Source organism: Opisthocomus hoazin, chromosome 8 (assembly GCF_030867145.1).
Source record: "Opisthocomus hoazin isolate bOpiHoa1 chromosome 8, bOpiHoa1.hap1, whole genome shotgun sequence".
In the NCBI taxonomy this organism is placed as follows: Eukaryota; Metazoa; Chordata; class Aves; order Opisthocomiformes; family Opisthocomidae; genus Opisthocomus; species Opisthocomus hoazin.
The window spans coordinates 33,958,035-33,972,613 of NC_134421.1; the positions used below are offsets into that span (position 1 = coordinate 33,958,035).

Sequence of the window (14,579 nt, forward strand, 5' to 3'; positions counted from 1 at the left end):
TAGACTCAGTTCGTCCCTTACATAAGTGGATATATCTCCCAGGAACTCGAAGGCACTTGTATCTATTTATGTGAATCTGAACTTGACCCACTGCTTTCTTTGCGAATAAGGAACAAGGAGCTTAGGTCTTTAGTCACAAACCATGTCATTAGTTATACAAAATTCATTGAACCCATTTCTTTGCTGGTATTACATAATTACATCAAAGCCTTCACATCCATTAATTGCTAAGCAACTCATGCTTTTTGTGTTTTCTTGATAAGACTCTTGAGCGCTCAGATTTTTTGCTGGATGAACCCGAAATCCTTAGATTACCAGCCTGATAGCTGTCTCCAGTTTATGGGTCTCCTATTAATAAGAACTGTGTATTCAAACTCCAGGTACGGATGGGAGCACAGAAAAGGTGAAAATAGTTGTATTTTGAAGGGTGGAAAGAGGTATGTTCACACTATGCTCAGAAAATGCTCTGTATTGCCAGTGGGCACTTGCAAGCCAAATTTTCTTTTTCCCTCATTTTTGCTGATAATTTATCCTTTTAAATGAACATAATTGCTCTCCCCCAGTTCTTTTTTTTTTTTTTTTTTACTTTCCCAAAGCTTGTTAGCACCCTACTTTTCAATAGCTTCTCCTGACTGCTTCCCCCAACTTTATCTCTTTCATAGCAGTAATCAGAATTGGCTGAAGCTCCCAGTACACACTGGCCATTCTCACCAAGTTAAGGAAATAGATCGGTTAAAATATTCCTGGCTTTTGATGTTACCTTTCTTCAAAATCAAAACTATCCAACTTAAGCCTTTCACTGATACTTCTCATATTAGTCAAAGTAACACAAAAGAACTTTTAAAAATTACTGAAAGAAAGATTTACACTCAATTTTAAAGACGCAGGGAGGAGGGCACCTAGTCAACTCTGAAAAAAAAAAGATCCTTGAGTATTTTTGGCTAGAAAAAAGCCCATTAACTTTAAATCCCCAAAGCACCACAGCTAATAAACTTTGGGAAAGTATGTGTTCTGTGTAAAGCCCAGCCTCAGATAACAAAGGTCATTTTACTATTTAAACATCCTACTCAGGGTTGTGACTGGACATTAACGTATCATGCTGTGATTATTACTGAATAAACAGTGTAAACAGGTTTTATAAGCATTTATGCAACTCAAGAATATTTCTTCTTGTATGTAATGCTCACTTATCCACTTATTTAATTATGTGTATAGTTGTGTAATTGTTCTATATTTTATGAACAAACTTTTTTATATATGTTAGCAAGAAAAAGTTTCAATAAATGGGGTGAATTATGTGAGCAAAGAGAAGAAATCAGATTTGTGAGAACTTGTACACTTGTAGTATATAAAAACATACAACTCCTTTCAAACTACATGTTGAAGTTGAAATTAGTAGCTGGCATGACATGGAAAACCAGCCTCATCTATTAGGTCAGCAAGCCAGGGTTCTGAAAAGTCCTATTATCATTTTTGTTTCACCCTGAAAACCTCATATAGACTGGAAATTGTATTCTTATGTTTTCCCAATTTCCTAAGTATTTTCCAATGTAATAAAAGCCACAAAATATTTCTTATGCCTCATTGCACTGTCCGAACACTATTAGTGGGGCAACAGCAGGTAAAATGAAAATGACAGAGCCGAAAGTCACTAAAGGCTTGGGAGACTGTGGCCACTGATGACGTGAAGGCACACTGTTATCTAAGAGAAGTAAAGTGGGTGATGAATGAATGCTTAGAATGGCTTGGCTTGCTGTCACCTAGACTGTTTCCTACATATTCCTCAGAAGGCCATCTGTTTTTCCCCAGTGTTTACGGAGAGAAAGAAAAAAATGTTTGTAGCCTTTTAAGAACAATCTGAAGAGCACCCTTATGACCTGCTGGGTACCTCACGATGCTCGGTAATCAGGCTGAAGCGGAAAAAGTCCCTTGAAAATTCTACAGCAAATTCTTTAGTTCACCTTATTTTTCAGTCTCCACAGTGCTGTCTTTGCAAATTATTAGGCTTTTAGCAAATATGATAACATGCCAGTCCACGTTACAAAGAGAATAGCAATTACCAAACACTTGTGCAATAATTCACTTGAGCTAATACAAATTAGGTGGACAGAAGTGGTAGGAAACAAGAAAATTAACTGACTAGTGTTATGGACCCTTGACCATGGGAAAATACAGCATGTAAGGATTTAAGTGTTGTCCAGATTTACCTAATATGACAGGCAAGAGTTATATTTATTTCAGTGGTACAGGAGTTCAGTTTATTTGAATTCCTCGAGTATTCAGTTGAATGCAATGCTGTGAATAGGAATGTAAGCACAGAACGTTGTTAGGCCTGGTGCTCTTCAAAGTGAGAGGAAGTATTTTGATGCTGTTGTCTGTACAGAAAAGACATCGCAAGTATAGCTTTGAAGCAGATGAGCACATTTAGTGTTCAAGTTTCTCAATGTCAGCTTCAGTTGGAGGTGTGCAGTTTCTCTATATCCAGAAAACAGCTAAAAATCAGGCAGTAAATACAGTGGGTGAGACAATATGGAAGTAACATAATAGTTTGGTTTAGATAAATGGTGGAAAACTGGGCCTAGAAATGTCTTGGGTATGTCTTGTGAGTCTTGTTAAGAAAAGAAAATGGAACTGAAAAAAGAAGCCAAGCACCAATCAGACTGGAAGAGGAGGAGGTCGGCGTGCAGATGATGTGAAAAGTCCAGCTGGGTAAGAACAGCTTCTGTGCCCTCCTAGAGGCCAAAACCAGATCCCTGAGGTTCCCAAATCTTGGCTGGCACCAAAGATCTTTGAAAGGTGCTGGCACTGTCGCAGATTTACCTGTTGACACAAAAGATAATAAACCATTGCTGGTCTTATCAATTCAATCGGCAGAAAGCAAATATAAACTTGTTCATGAACCATATAGAGGATGATGGTTCACAGGACTGAATGACTGTTCTACTTCTTTTGGATTTTCCACGTGGAAGATTAGATAAAATGTCTCTTCACTAAAAAAGTACCATTGCAAACTAGACCATCCATGCATCCTTCTCCTGGCTCTGTAACAGATTTACTAAATGACACTTGAATTTAGGTGGTAAATAAGGGTCATAGCTGAGTCTAGTCTCATTTGCTGCTGAAGCTGGAAAGGATTATCTGAGATCATGGAGTGCAGGAAGAAAATACAGAGTTACGTGTTTAAGGTTGCAAATACTGTCCAGTTGAATGGGATTATGTCTCTGCCTCTGCTGCGGACACAACTTTGTAAAGCTAGTCTTACCAGACTTGGTCCATTCCTTATTTTTGGGAACCTACACTGATAAGGAGGGGTCAAATTTGTAAAAGGGTCTCATATTGACAGCTGCAGCTGAAGTCAGTCTTCTTTCAAGCATAAGTAATATAATGCTAACTACCCTCAAAAATCAGTTTGCTGGTGTTTCAGATTGGCTCCCAAGACTGATGAAGTCTTTTGATCCTATTTTTTCTGTACTCCAGTACCTCATCTGTAAAATGAGGACAACATCAGTCTTCAGAGAGGGCTATGAAAATATGTTAATTCTTGTAAATTTTTCATGTTCCATTTTTATGAACATGACAAAAAAACCTGAGGCAATTAACAATGTGGTCCTCCTAGCAGGGCTTGGGATGACTTTTTGTGGTTAAAATAGTGGCTTATTGAAATGTACCAGTATCATGTAAATTATATTGTTTTTAAAGTTCACACTGAATACAAAATAGGAGGATTATACTTCTTTTGAAAGTCAGTAAGTTGCAAATACTGGTTATATACAAAGTTGGTCAGAAGCTGAACTCCCTGTCTAGGTGAACTTCAGTTGGAGGGGGCTAGGAATTGTTTGATGGAGATGCCAGCAGAAGCAGGACAGAGACTAACAGCAGCAGAATTAATGCTAGTGTTGCTTCAAAATGTAAGAAAAGAAAATGCTTCTTGTTTGAATCCTACTGAGTTCAGCAAAATATCTCTTCATGACAGTTCACTCTTTCTAAATGAAAGGAATTAACAAATTGCTTGACTCCATCCCTAGTCTCCCCTTTTAAAGGGAACACCCACAGGACCTTGAATGTTGACTGATATCTCAGATGAAAACAGGCCATCCTCTGAACAATTAATAAACTAAAATATTAAATACTTGCTCATCAAATGGCACTACTTATTGTGTATTCTGACCAAAATAGGGGTCATGGGTACAGAAAAAAAGTGAGGTCATATAATAAATATCATAATACACAAAGTATCAGAGCAACTGTTGTGCCAGACATCTTTATTCTATGCTAGATTTATGCTTTAAATCGTTGCTCTATGCTACATTTTACAACTCTACGAATTTTTTTTCAGTTCTGTATATACATCAGGTAGAGGTTTGCTACATAAACAGAGATCAACACACTATCCATTGTCCTCAGAGAACTCAGGCCCATATATAGTAAAAGATTTCACATAAACCTTTATGAACTCATAAATAGAAGATACTTCAAAGGGAGAAACTAAAACATTGTATGAAAAACTATTCCTTTGTACTTCTAACCATATTGAAATTAGAATCATGGCTGAGATTTGCAGAACAGGATGGAGAGTATAAACTAAAATCTTCCATTAAAATTAGTTCAATTCATAGTTGATCAAAGCATTTTAGCCACCTATTCCATCTCATTAAAGAAAAAATACTTAGTGGAAATATACCTATTTTCATAACACTTTCATGTGGATATCTTTTGAGATCATTTCTGACCAGAGAGAGAAAGGAGGTGAGTGAGAGATGCTGACAGACCAGCCCTAACTGAAAACCTGAGTGTTCTTTTAATCCCCAGACAGCTCCATCGTCTGCGAGGCCTGCCCTTCCCACTGGCCAGGGACTCCAGTCCCTCTGGCTTCAAGTTCATTCAGATGCTGGAACTGTCCCTCAGCATTGTGGCAAGTAGTAAAACAGGTAGTAACTGTTGGTCACAGGATATGTAGACAATAATATGGTGGTGTTTGGCTTTCCAGCAGCCAGGAGCAAAGAATGCATTGTTGCCTTGTTTTGAGAGAATTTTTGACTTTCACTAGACCTTTTGAATGCACTATTGCTACCTACGAGTTCAGGTAAAGTAGCAGAAGTACTAGCACCGTGTCTTTCTAATGAACCCCATTGACATAACTCAATAAATAAATAAACACAAAGCTTCTGCAGGCAGCTCTGTTTTCATTTTACTTGTTCATGGTCTTTGCAGAATGTCAGATGATAGTAGAGCTATTCTCTGTGGCCCAATCTATACATCAGTGCCAAACGTACGGACAATGCTGATTTATCGCTTTTGCACATTCTGCAGTTACTCTATGTACATAGATGACAATGCAGAACTGAGTCTATGGAGTCTAGAATCTTGAATGGAGCAGAAAGAGAAATCATTCCCACTTCTTTAATTCTTCAAAGAGACTGCAGTAAGATTTTTTTCCATGTTAATCAGTTCTGAATAGAACGTAAACACAGAAACAAAAAGATCTTCAAACAAGAGTAAACAACAATATCATATTTTAAACAGATAAAAAGCCCATGTGGGACAGAGAAAGTTCATAAAATCACTAGTGGCCTAGCAACTCACTAAAATTTTGTTTCAAAATAGGATGGAAGTAATTAATGATGACCAAAATTCTGAGCCCAAATAACCAAAAGAAGACACAACAGAAATTACAGATGTGTATGTCCATGGATCGGCTTTGGGTTTACATAAAGCAATGTAAACTCTAGAGTGGCTGATGGTAACAGAAATTTCCAGAACAGTAGAAGCCCAAACCATGACAGCTCCCAAGCCTATTCCCTCGCCTACAACATAGCACACATCATGTTAATAATATGTTTAACTGTGATTGAAGTCAAGAGAACTTTGGCGTAAGTTGAAAGTTGTTGAACATATGGTTGTGTGATTTACTGGTTTGATTCTCTGTTTACAGCTGGGTAGGGCTGGACAACAGATAGAGAGCTATACAAAAGTACCAAAAACACTGAGAATAATCAGGACAACACTGGCTGGAGAGGAATAAGTAAATTTTGGTCCTTTCATAAGAAATAATGTCCTAGATGTAAACTTATGCAAGGAATAATATCTTTTGTGGTTTTTTTCTCACATACAGTGAAAAGAAACAATCCCTTGTTTAAAGACAAAGAAAGAAGTCTGATAAAATTACCTAGTAGAGTGGCCACCCATTTTGGTTACATTTAGACTTAAAAGGCCAAATTTAGAGATGCAGTCTCATGAAATCTGAATCTAAGGGAATCAATAAAAGTAAAAAATCTGAGTTTACATTAATATAGCTTACATCACAGGATCAGGAGAAGATGCAAGTGGTACCAACTCAGGTTATTCTTTAAGTTCAGTCGATTATTTAAAATTATTAGAGGTAAAATAAAAACAAAAACTTTCTCCAGTTCACATAAGAACTGGCTAACATTCCAGTCCTGTAAAACCTCTGTCACCATGAAGCTAAGGTCTGTACCATGAGCCTGTAAGCCAGCAATCACATTAGGCTTATATTGTAATACATTTATAATTGTGATAGCCACTTTGAAATAATACCAAATGCCAGAGAACAACTGATTTATGACTATTAGCACAAGATGAAATAATTTATGTTCAAAGAAGGCAGATACGGGAAGTGGAAATTTTTGAATGATCAAATATCTATATCCATGGCAATATATAGCAATTTTTGTAATATATAGTGCAATTTAAAGTATTAGCCCACAACAAGGTCATTTTAAGGGCAAAATAATTCTGTGAACAGTCCAGTCTTTGATCATCATGTAGCTAGGCTTGCACAGGAGCAGTCATGGTAAAGGAAAGGCTCAAAAAAGTTACTCAGTGTGTAATGAAAAGGACAGATTGAGGGTCCATAATCATCCATTAAAAACCCTGTAGGATGAACAATAATTAAAACTACATGAAAAACAATTACCTACAGAAATGCTTTTGGTATGCAGTACATCAAGCTTTGCAGTGCATGCAACATTCAGTTTTGCTATATGTTGAGAAGATCTGAATAGATGTTTTGAAATGAGGGCATCCTTCAAGTTATCTTAATTTAGTGATCTCCTTACCACAGGCTCTCTGGGAATTCATGTTTTTCTTCTTGTGTATTTTAAGGCTTCCTCTGTGGAAGACTGCCAAAAAAGATTATAATTGTAAATGAGAGGAGGCTACTTTTTCTTAAACACTTGAAATCCTCATTCCCAATGGAGAATCCTGGGGTGCATTAAGAGGAGTGTGACCAGCAGGTCGAGGGAGGTTCTCCTCCCCCTCTGCTCTGCCCTAGTGAGGCTCCATCTGGAGTACTCTGTCCAATTCTGGGCTCCCCCGTTCAAGAAAGATGGAGAGCTACTGGAGAGAGTCCAGAGGAGGGCTACAAGGATGGTGAGGGGACTTCCTCTCTCCTATGAGGGAAGGCTGAGGGAGCTGGGCTTGTTCAGCCTGAAGAAGAGAAGGCTGAGAGGGGACCTTATAAATGCTTATAAATATCTTAAGGGTGGGTGTCAGGAGGATGGGGCCAGACTCTTTTCAGTGGTGCCCAGCGACAGGACAAGGGGCAATGGGCACAAACTGAAGCACAGGAAGTTCCGTCTGAACATGAGGAAGAACTTCTTCACTCTGAGGGTGACGGAGCCCTGGAACAGGCTGCCCAGGGAGGTTGTGGATTCTCCTTCTCTGGAGATATTTGAAACCTGCCTGGACAAGGTCCTGTGCAGCCTGCTGTAGGTGACCCTGCTCTGGCAGAGGGGTTGGTCTAGATGACCCACCAAGGTCCCTTCCAACCCCTACCATTCTGTGATTCTGTGATTTTATATTATATTTACACAGTCATATATTAACAAAATAAAAATGAAGGAATTTGATCCCCAAGATTTGTCTCCTTCTGAAGCTGGTACAGGAAATTCTTCCAATCTGGGGCTTGCAGAAATGTCAGTTTGGTGCCTGATGACCATGCTTAAGGCTGCTGTAACTTATGCTGTTTTGAAACACCCATTCCAAGGATGTGCCAAGAATGCTAGAGCGTCCCTTATCTTATATACCTCCTCTAAGCATGTATTTGACCGTGCAGGAAAAATTCCTGCATGGTTACTCCTAAGGAAGCATTGCAGTAGCAAAATGATTCTGCTTAAACGATTTAGTTTAAGTACAAAGCATTCTAAACCAAGATATCACTTAAAAGTCTCTGTAAATAAGTAACATTAAAAGAAGATTAATCATATAAAAATTCAATGAGCCAAGACAGAATTAAAGCTCAACCTGGTCTTTCTTGCTCCATATCAAAGCTTGTCTACTTTTATAGTTTTCTAATAATTCTGTAAAACATGAACTAAGAAAAACAAGTTCTCTGATGCCAGCAACATCTTTTTGCATCCTGATTTTTCATTTTCTGATGAGGTTATGCACGAGCTCCAACAAACTAACTTCAAAGCCTGAGGACTGGAAGATTCTTTTTTTCCAGGTTGTGTCTTTTTAAGGGCTGCTCTTTAGCCAGCCTTCATGACCACCATGGGAGCAGCTCTTCTCCGTGGACTTACAAACATTTGTGAATAAAAGTTATTATTTCCAGGGCTCTTCTGTGCAAGCTGTTATGTTTGTAAATACTGTTTGTAACCAGATGATCTTAATAAGCTTTCTGTCATGACAGGTTGCCTTGGAAGGCTCATTTGGATGGAGGAACTATCCAAATTTTATCACTTTCTATACAGAATAAGCAATAGTATCAGAATAAGCCTAACAGAGGTTTCCGTATTTGAAATACCGTTTTCCTTCTCTATTTTTTATTTAATTGGCATTACAAAACTGCCTGATGAGCATGAATTTATCTAGTTAAATTAAGTGTTACTATTCCCATATCACTAGTGGGGTAGGAGAGTAACAGGATTTCATATACAGCCTATCTATAAGGAACGAGCCCTTGCCAGAACTGAGGCATAGCACGAGAGCCTTTCTTCTGAGCACAGCTCATTCTTCCAAAGAAACTCTATGCTGACCTGTGGTATCACATATCTACCTACCTCTAGCCAGCAGTTCACCCTCAGTTCCTTCCCACTCTCCGTGGGCCATCTAGGCCTTCCACTAGGGAGCTGAGCCAGGTGCAAATTAAGAAATTTTTTGGATTGTGTGTGTGTGTGTGTGCTTGGGTTAGCTTCCAGATGCACCAGTGCCCCAGACCGGCTGACCACATGGCTGCTTGAGTGCTCACGCTGGCAAAAGGGAGGCAGCAGGGCTGGGTGCAGGGACGCCTCTCCCAGGGACAGCTCAGTTTTAGGTTGGTTTGAGCTGGCCACTAAACCATACCTGTATGGAAACGGAGCCTTCACAGAGCCATCTGGTTTAATAAATAACAGTCTAACCAGTACACAGCCAGTACAGATTAATCCAAGAAAAGACTTGCCAGCTGCTTTCAGTTAGGTCAAGCAAGTGGCATATTTGCTTATTGCACTACTAAACATTCATTTTTACACTGCTGATCAGAAAATTCATAGATATTGTATATCTAGAAACCTCCCTTTTAATTTCTCTCCCAAAAGATAAAGGTGAGTTCAAAACATGACAATATGTGCCTTTCACTGGTAGGAGACTTCAGCGCATACTGTTTACTTGGTCGCGTACTGTTTACACGGTCGTCTGTGTAGAGGCCCATCACACATAAATCAGTGCGGAGAAATAGAGGATTGTTTTATTACACACTGAAGTTTTCCAAAAATGCCTTAATTTCTTGTTCAGGAAATGGCACCATTGTTTACTTGAAACAGATATGTTAAGTGGCCTGGAGGAATTTTGTTTAGGGAGACAGACTAGCCGTCATTGTGAGTAAGAGTGTTGCATTGTTCTCGACAATGGCAGTTAGGAAGATATTTTGATCTGAAGGTAATTAGCAAAAATGGCAAAATGCTATTCCAAATCTTCATGAATCTTCCAAAAGTTGAAACCTGAAATGAGTCCAGTTCTTGTGACAAATTTCAGATTACTCTAAAGTATTGCTTAATATCAACAAGAAATCAGCTATGAAGAATCTCTGTAATTTCCATGGTATTAACTGCAATGCATTTCATATACAAATTAGCAGACCTGACAAGCTGTTATGTCAACATCTGAAATACCTCAAATTTTGTTATCCTGGGGTCAGGTTAGCAAGATGTTAGTGAGTAGAAAGACTACTCTAAGTCCTTTTCCACATGACACCCCTCCCTCCCCCCAATCCTCTCAATTGCTTTTTCCCAACAACAGTATCCATAGCCCTTCCACCTTCCAGCTCCAGCTCTTCAGCTTCCAGTCTTCCCACCTCCTCAAGACCTCTGTGGACATTCCTTACCTTCCTTCTTCCCATTTACCTCGCTGAAATCCCTTGGTCCCCAGCCCACTGAACTTCCCATCAAATGTTCCTGGCTTTCCCCATTCTTAGTCCTGTGCTCCTTGCTATCCAGGGACACATTATGCCACAAGTGCAAAATTAAGTTCTGCCATTTCAAGGATAATTTATTTTCAAATTACATCTGAATCTGTGTGAAGTGCTGAAAGGGCAAGTATACACCAGTTCAAGAGGAGAAAGATAAAACTGAAACATTTTACAACTGTATTACAATAGCCAACACACAACACTCAAGACATTTATCTTGAACAAGGTCATGTTCCCACGCTTCAACCTGCTGAGGAGTAGAACTGACCTGTTCCACTGTAGCACATGGCAACATGTTGTCATACGGAAGCTCAAAATCTCTGCTGTATGCAGATTTTGCGGTTTGCAAGATGGGATGAGCGAGAGGCTTGTCAGGCAGCTAGTTGCGGTTCCAGATTCTCCAGCTAATTCAGTGCTTGTCTGGACAGCTCTAAACCGTACCAGCTGCTAATAGTCCCCCTCAGGATCATTTCCTAATTGCAGATTACCAGACGCAGCAGGGCATCCCCTTCTTCTCCGGCAGTAACCTTTGTGCTGGGATGGAGGCGAGGAGATTTATGAACCAAATACGCAAACCTCAGCTGAGAATTGCCTGCGTGGTAGAGACAGCTAAAAAGTTGGTGAATGCTTGAGCGATTTCTGGTGCTTTTGTGCTCTTTCATGTAGGGAATCTATCTTTTGCCATCCTGATATCAGCCTGTTAATACACCAGAATGCCTTCATTGCTGTTGATTCAGGTAACTGGTATCTAGGTTCACATTAATCCAGGACTGTGCTGTCCTATCAAATTCACGTGTCTGTGTCGTCACTTGTACTGCACTCACTTGTGCGGTCCGTCTTACTTGAGAAAGCCTTTATCTCGTGTTTTTTCCACACCAGAAATCTGATTGTCAGGTTCTTGATGTTACATCGGTGCAAAGAACATGAAGCTCTAGTCTGTATGCCTAGGACACGATTTCAAATGAGAAAGTTTTAATAGCAGCGATGGTCCTTAAGGAATTTAATCCTTGTTAGTGACCACTTTGTATTTCTTGCCAAAAATATTTTGAAGCTTCAGTTATAATGTGGGGCACTCATTTTTTCTTACTAATCTTTGGAAAGCGCAGAAATCCTGCACAAAATGTGACAAAACACTGAGTAAGATTTCAAATTCCAAGTTCATCTTTGTGAATGGCACTCCAAAACCACAAAAGCTTCTGGAAGACCATTTTACTGCTAAGACCTATCTTAACTCTGTGTCTGTGAAGTGCCAGTCTCACGGTGCTACCTGTCTTGTGAAGAGTAATTTTTCATACCTGTTGCTTGTGACGGGTTTTTCTTTACCTGTCACTAGAGGGCAACACAGCTACTCACACCATTGCACCAGCCCGATGCATTCCCAAGCAACTCTGCTGAGACCCAAGGGTGAGAATTTCACGTCAAAATCTGCGGTTTTTTTCTGACAAACCCCATGCTCAGGTGCTAGCTTTAATAGTTACTTGTTGAATAGTTTTTCATGGACGAACCTGAATGTCACTAGGAGGAGAACATTTAATGCTGTTTACAGCAATAGGACTTCCCTGTTTATCTCACGTCCTCATAGAGGTCATTGTCCACTGCAGTGCTGAGAACAGTAACTGCTATCAGTTTCAGACACATAGTCCCTGATTTTGAACCACTGAGGCCAATGGGAGATTTATCGCTGATTTTATTTCATGCAGGATTTGGTCTTTGGTACTGACTTTTACCCACAAGTGCGTATACCAGAATATTATTTGCCCAGGTTGGATTAAACTGACCTTCTGAAAAGTGATTTGAAAGCAACAGATACCTTTAAATTTTGTGCAGGCTATGGAAAAAAAAAAAAAGTTTAATTCTATCAGACGTAACTCAAATATTGCCAAACAAGCCTACTTGTCTTAGCTTGCAAGCACCTGGCATGGAAACAATCTATCATTTTGAGCACTCCTAAATACAGTAATACTCGCATTTAAGCATGACTCTGCTAGCTATATTACAGGGTGGTGTAATTTCAAAAGGAGATAACGCTGTGTGATTACCTCGTATCAAAGGTGATTTTGGGCGTTTCACTGAGACTAAGTTTTTACATCCCTCTGTGATTTTTACCATGTTGCCAACACCCTACTCTGTCTTGGAGTCAGAGTTCTCTGATCTCATGTGATTATCTTGGGACAGTTTCCAAGTATGTATATGTTGAATTACCACCTGAGTATCATTTCTTCCCTGCTTACTCAAGTGGTGTCTCCAGATCATCTTTCAAGGAGCCTATAAATATATATCTATGTATATTCAAGCCTCCCAAATTCAAATGTGAAGCTCACATACTTGACTCCTTTCTCCTGTTTTTCTGCAGACATGTTTGCAGTGTAACCCCACAGTTTCTCTCCCTGTCCATGTAGCAAATACAAGTAACTCTAACCAACTGTATTGTTTTTTCTTTACAAATAAGATAAAAGGCATCCATATTTAGGTCTTGCAAGAATTTTCTTTTGTGATAGCTGAAAGGTCTTGTCAAGTTGTAAGAGTTAAAACATGGTGGAGTTGGAGTATGGGAGAAAGGCTCTTGGGCTGTCCCCTCCCCCAAAATGCCACGCTTGAAGGAACACTATTCAACAGAAGCCTGATATTTTAAGTCTCTTTTAACCAAGTAGCCTTGTACATTGCATGCATCCATTGTCATACATGAGATGGAAGTCCTTCCCATGAAATAAGAATACTTGAGGAGTCTGAACATAGATATCTTACCACTATTTTCAGATGTATATGCTTCTGGTACATTGGCATACTACAGATACTTGCATTAAAATACAGTTTGATTTATTTTCTTAAAGCTTTGGGGTAAAAAAAAATAAGCTACCTTTTAATGTAATGTTAACTTTTTGTTTAACAAGAACTTTTTGTTATATACAGTGTCTTCTATTCGGAATGCAGGACTTGTTATCTGGGATTGGCTCATATGTTGATTTTCTTCTGTATTCTTTTTCTGACATCAACCAGCATAGCAAACGTTAGAAGAAAGCAGATGAAATCCTCCTGCTGGCTATAATGAAAACTGCTATTTTTCTTTCTCAGAAAAATTGTGCAGATTTTACAAATAGTTGTATTCTAACACTCAGCTATATCCACATCGTATTTTAAAAGAAAGTTAGATGCTATCCTGATTTTTGTTGCTGGAGGCCAGCTTCACTTTTTTCTCTTAGTCCTTTTCAATCTTAAAGACAATAAAAGTTGATGAAAAAGCCTTTGCGGTGAATCCCAAGAGTAGGATACCCCCAAGGCAATATGGTTAGTGCAAAACCGAGAAAAGCATTTAATTCGGTAGATATAATCCTGTCCTTTCAGTAAGTGAATACAAGCCTATTAAAAACTCATCATTAAAAAAAAAAAACAAAAAAACAAAAGTCTAGGCAGAGGTTTTGTTAGGTTTGGGCAGCTTAATGCTCTCAGAAGTCCCTCTCCAGGCAGCGGGTTTTGCCTCTGGGCCCCGGGTGCTGAGACCCTCATCACACCCCCAGGACCACACAAGCCCTGAGGAAAAGCCGCGGTGGGAACGGTACACGCCAGCCGAAATGAGAAAAAAAGAAACAAAGTAAAAAGAGAGTTGCTGGTTTTTTAAACAACCCTTCTTGTGAATCAAAACAGTCCCCAAAAGTCAATACGAGAACTTTTGCGCCCCCCTCCTTCCTCCCCCCCTCCCCCCCCCCCTCCCCCGACACCTCTCAGCCCCTCCGGGAAGAAAAATGAGGTAAAACCAGCCGGGACTCGCCAAAACGTGTCCGCGCCGTTTCCTCAGGACACCCCCCGGCCAGCGGGTCCGCGACGACGCGAAGCCCGACGATCGAGCCCTTTCCTCCCCGCCTTCAACCTACAAGGAGCGATGTGCCGAGGAGGAGGAAGATGAGGAGGGCTGGTGTCACCCCGAGGGGCTGCCGAGGACAGCGGGGAGGGCTGCGCCGCCCGCCGCCGCCGCGCTGACAGGAGCCGCCTCGCGCACAGGTGAGAGCCGTTGGCGAGGCGGGAAGGAGAGAGGGAGGGGAGAAGGGGAGGGGGGTGCGGGGGGTGGGGGGGTGGGTGTGTGTGTGGGGGTGTGTGTGTGTCCCTCTTGGGCGGGTCGGGGGACCTGAGTGGATGAAGCAAGCGTCAGTCAGGGGCAGGGCGAGGCCGGCGGCGACGG

At 40.3% G+C, this 14,579-nt stretch overlaps 1 long non-coding RNA gene across 1 annotated transcript; it reads right to left on the reverse strand.

The window, feature by feature from the left end:
- Positions 1–10,464: 10,464 nt before the first annotated feature.
- LOC142362203 (uncharacterized) lies at positions 10,465–14,415 on the reverse strand. Its single transcript, XR_012764793.1, has 2 exons — positions 14,275–14,415; positions 10,465–11,349 (listed from the first exon to the last, which is right to left on the reverse strand). It is a non-coding gene; the product is annotated as an uncharacterized LOC142362203 (long non-coding RNA).
- Between the last annotated feature and the right edge of the window lie 164 nt (positions 14,416–14,579).